Source organism: Dendropsophus ebraccatus, chromosome 3, assembly GCF_027789765.1.
Source record: "Dendropsophus ebraccatus isolate aDenEbr1 chromosome 3, aDenEbr1.pat, whole genome shotgun sequence".
In the NCBI taxonomy this organism is placed as follows: domain Eukaryota; kingdom Metazoa; phylum Chordata; class Amphibia; order Anura; family Hylidae; genus Dendropsophus; species Dendropsophus ebraccatus.
In genome coordinates this window covers 48628639-48633803 of record NC_091456.1, presented here as the reverse complement: position 1 = coordinate 48633803, position 5165 = coordinate 48628639, and positions in this window count along the sequence as shown.

The following is a 5165-nucleotide window of genomic DNA, read 5'->3' as shown; positions in this document are numbered from 1 at the left end:
TAATGTACACTGCTACCGCGATCTGCCATTAAGCGGCCCCGACATAACTGCTGTTGGGAGCGCCAGGACATCGTAACCTTCTCCCACTAGACTTGCCCTGCTCCAGTTGGCGCTTTGCTGTTTACGGATACTCTACATAACGGGGCGTGCACAGCCAGAGGACAAACCGAGACATTGGCTGCTTTACCCCGCAGCACTGATATGCTTCCTCCTCATGGGCCCGGTTATACATCCTGTAAAAGGACCACATTGGTCTGAGTTGAACTGCCTCTCCACCGGGCTCCCCTCTGGGTTTGAGGTCAGACCACTGCTAATATGATTCCTCCCATATGGTTTGGGATCCCAGTGCTATTGGTGGGTGGGCATTGGGGTGGGCTCCTCGTTCTCAGGTCATCTGTATCTCTCTGGCGGACAGTAGCAAGTGGGTGGGTGTTTGCTTTGTAAGGGGGTTGTTTTCTGTTTTCTATTGTCTGCTTGTAATATTCCATATTTATACACATACTTCAGTTTAAAGTAGAGTACCCTGTGGGTTGCGTGCCCGCACTATCCTGCCGGTTTGGCGGGGGGTGTTTGGCGCGGGACCTCACAGTGTTCCTTTAGACCGCTAGGCGGCTGCTGGTTCTGGACCTCCCCCATGGATTTCCACTACCTCTCAAATTTCTCTTTCTTAGCCCTCTTGGGTGTTTTCAACTCCCCAGAGTGACTCACTTCCGGGCGCTGCCCACTCTCTTCTCCTTCTTCTTTGTCTTTCTACCCTCTATCGGGACCTCTTCCTCTTCCGACTCAGGAGTCTCACTTCATCTATTCTTCCTACTTACCCCACCTATCCTTCTTTCTCTACTGCCTTTCCCCTCTCCCTATCCTTTTCTTCCCCTCCTTTTCCCTCCCTCCTCTCCTTGGTTACTCCCTCCCCCCCTTCCCTTCCTCCCTGACGATGGCTGCCAGCGCAGTGCCTTTGCGGGTTGGCACTCTGAATGTCAAGGGTCTACATGACCCAGGCAAACGCTCCATTCTGAAAAATTTCCTACGCAAACAGAAACTACATGTAGTTTTTCTGCAAGAAACCCACCTGCTCGCTTCTAATCAGATTACACTCACTAACGTGAATTTTCCCTCTGCTTACCATAGCTATTCTCCAAACTCCAAGGCTTGTGGATCGTGCATCTTGATTTCCAAGAATCTTCCGTGGGAACATGTCGGGACGTGGTGTGACGAAGCAGGTAGGGTGGTCCTTCTTAAAGGCCGCATAGCCGCACACACCTTCACATTCGCCTCCTTCTATTTGCCAAACACGAACCAAGGTCAGGCGCTCAATCAGATGCTGGACGCATTGGACGACTTTGTGGAGGGGACCTTAGTGCTTGGGGGAGACTTCAATGTGGCCCTGGAGCCCCGTTTAGACACCTCCTCGGGCTCTTCTCACATCAGCTCTTCCGCCCTACGTCGGATACGCGACGCCTTACATGACCACAGATTGGTGGATACATGGCGAGTCTGCCACCCCTCCGACAGGGTTTACTCTTTTTTCTCTCCCGCGCACAATGTCTATTCCAGACTGGATTATTTTTTCCTGCGCCATGGGGACCTCTCCTTGCTTCAACAGGCCCACATTGATAGTATCACCTTCTCAGATCATGCGTTGGTTGTCCTGACGCTGGAGATGCCCGCATTACGGGCCTCTCAGTGGCAGTGGCGCTTAAACACCTCGCTGCTTCAGGATTTGGTGATCCGGAAGGAAATCCAGTCCACTTTGGAGTCTTACTTTCCCACCAATGACACGGCGGATGTTTCGCTTATGTCGGTTTGGGAGGCTCACAAATGTGTAATTCGTGGAATACTAGTGAAACACGGAGCGCGCTTGAAGTAGGAGAGGTCCCTAAAGACAGAGAGGCTCTTGTCCCAACTGCGTGCACTGGAGACGGCCCATAAGAGGGGGCAGAATCCGGACTCTACGGGGGCTCTCCAGCTTAAGCGGGAAGAGCTACGTGCGCACCTCCTGCACAAGGCTAAAGCCACTCTGGCTAAATGTAGGAGGTACTATTACGAGCACGGCAATAAACCGGGGAGGGCTCTGGCGCGGGCGCTACGGGCACAACAAACACGTTCCTATGTTCCTCTTATACACTCTGATCAGGCCACTCCTCTGTACCTCCCTTCTGATATTGCTGAGGCATTTAAGACATATTACGCTGACCTTTACTCTGTGGACTCGACTAACCCCACTACGTCCTGCCATGACTTTAAGGACCGCATCCGATCCTACATCTCGGACTCTGGGATGCCCAAACTGACAGAGGTGGTAGTGGAAGCACTGGAGCAGCCCATCTCCATGGGAGAATTCCTGACGGCGATCCAAGAATCTAAGACGGGGAGGGCGCCGGGCCCGGATTGGTTCGCCCTGATATATTATAAATTATTCCAAACCCAATTGGCCCCGTACTTTACTAAAGCCTTCAATGCGGCCGCGGAAGTGGGGGAGTTTCCCCTGGACTCCACACGGGCTCATATCTCGGTGATACCCAAGGAGGGAAAGGACAGTACGTTGTGTAGTTCATACCGTCCCATATCATTACTCAACGTGGACCTCAAACTATTTACTAAAATTCTGGCCACCAGGCTATCAGCTGCTCTGGGGGAGATCATTCACACTGACCAAGTTGGCTTTATGGCGGGAAGAGAGGCCAGAGACAACACCATACGAGCCATAGACCTGATCCACAAAGCCAAATCTCTTGACCTACCACTGATGCTTTTATCCACAGATGCGGAGAAAGCATTTGATAGGATCAACTGGTCTTTTATGGTGGAGACTCTCACCTACATAGGACTTGGTCACAGTTTTATGAACTGGATCTCTGCTTTATACCGCACCCCGCAGGCACGTGTCAGGGTGAATGGTCTCCTATCTGAGTAATTCACAATTAAGAACGGGACTAGACAGGGTTGCCCCCTGTCTCCCCTAATATTTATTTTAGTGTTAGAACCCTTTCTTTGTAGGATTCGAGCCCACCCGGACGTGGGGGGAGTGCCGGTCCGTGACACCACTCACAAGGTCTCTGCGTATGCAGATGATTTACTTTTTTATATTACCAACCCCGTGATTTCTCTTCCCTCCTTGATGAGAGAACTGGAGGACTTTGCACGGTTGTCCAATTTCAAAATTAATTTCACTAAATCAGAGGCCTTGAATATTGGTCTTCCGGAGACAGTGGTGTCTGGACTTAGGGGTTCCTTCCGCTTTCGATGGGCTCCAGAGGCAATCCGTTATTTGGGTATCCGCCTTCCATCTGACTTACGCAAACTTTACTTGCTGAATTTCCCTCCTTTGCTGTCTCGAGTGCAATCCCAATGCGAGGTGTGGTCCAGGGGCTATTTCTCTTGGTTTGGAAGGTGCGCAATCCTGAAGATGACCATCTTACCCAAATTTTTGTATCTCTTCCAGTGCATCCCCATTAGAGTCCCAGTCTCCTTTTTCAAAGCAGTGACGTCTATGCAGATCAAGTTTGTCTGGAACAACAAACCGGCCCGTCTTAGACGCACCATGCTATGTCGCCCAAAATCCCAAGGCGGAGTGGGTTTGCCAGACTTGCGACTATATCACCAGGCGTCGCTTTTGACAAGGGTGGTGGACTGGTGCAGACACGGAGACACAAAGCCGTGGGTCGAAGTGGAACAGTCGTGCACGAACGTACCCCTGTCCTGTCTTCCATGGCTGCATCCATCCGATACTCCCCCCCCTGCGGTCCCACCCCACTATCGGGCCGACCATTCTGGCCTGTTCGGCGAAAGTCAGTCGTTCCCACATGCTCCCCTATAGATCTCCGTGCTTTCCGGTTCTGGGGAACCCCTCCTTTCCTTCAAGCCTTACTGACCCAGCGTTCAAGGCTTGGACGAAGGCGGGCAGGTTCAGACTCTCTTCTTTCCGGGAGGGTTCGAGGTGGATGTCGGCTTTGCGTCTCGGGGACATCTTGGAGCCTGTCCCTTTAGGCCCATGGAGAATTACCCAGATCAGACATTTTCTGACCACGCTGCCAATGGTGACTTCGTATGCCTCCACCCCTACGGCCTTCGAAGATCTGTGCCTGGAGCAGGGGACCCTGAGACATACGCTCTCGAGCACATATGCTCTGTTGATTGCCCCCCCTGACTTACCACCCCCCGAGTTCCTTCTGGGGTGGGAGGAAGACCTGGAGGTGACACTGACCACAGCCCAAAGAAACCGTATTCTATCTTTGGTCCACAAGTCGTCCATGTGTACAGGCTATCAGGAAGCGGGGTATAAGATACTTACCAGATGGTATCGAGTGCCCGTCAAGCTTCACTCTATTTGGCCAGATGTGGATCCGGTGTGTTGGCGGTGCGGAACTTCTGAGGGTACACACCTGCACATTTTTTGGTCATGCCCCGTGCTAACACCCTTTTGGGACGAGGTGCGGAGGATGATTGTGAAAGTCACGAGTGTGACATTTGACTTAACTCCCGCCCTGTTCTTGTTGCACCACTGTTCACTCCCGACAAAGTCCTACAATAAGTCGTTGTTGAAATTTTTGGTGATGGCAGCGAGAGTCTGTATTCCCCTATATTGGAAGAAGGACTCCCCTCCACCGATTTCGCTCTGGATCTCTAAGGTCAATGACCTACTACATATGGAAGACTTGACTTCCTCTCTTTATGAGTCTAACGCAAAGTTCACCTCCACATGGTATCCTTGGCTGGAATTCAAGGGCACTCCGGAATACCTCGCCTTGGTGAGTGGACTCGGTTTAGCTTAAATCCAGCATACCGACCCCCTACCCCAGAGCTGATGTAGGGGCGGGATGGAGTGGTCTGTCCGGGCTTCAGAGGACGATGATTGCGACGCTGGCAGGACTCGTCCATGCCCCTTCCCCCCCCTTCCTCTCCCCTTCTTCCCTTCTCTTGTCCTTCCCCCCCCCCCCCTCTTCCCCATTCTTTCTCTACTTGCTTACCTTTCTCTCTTCTCTAAGAATTCTGCCTTGCTCTACCTTTCCTCCGTCTTTTTTTAAGGCGGAGGTGACTCCCCCCCTGGTAGGGAGCCCTCGATAACACAAAAAAATTTTCTACTGAAGTTGCGGAGGGGGCGCAGCCACCACTCTCGGCTCTTTTATAAATGACTATCTTGGGTGGTGTTTCATTGCATGTTTCCA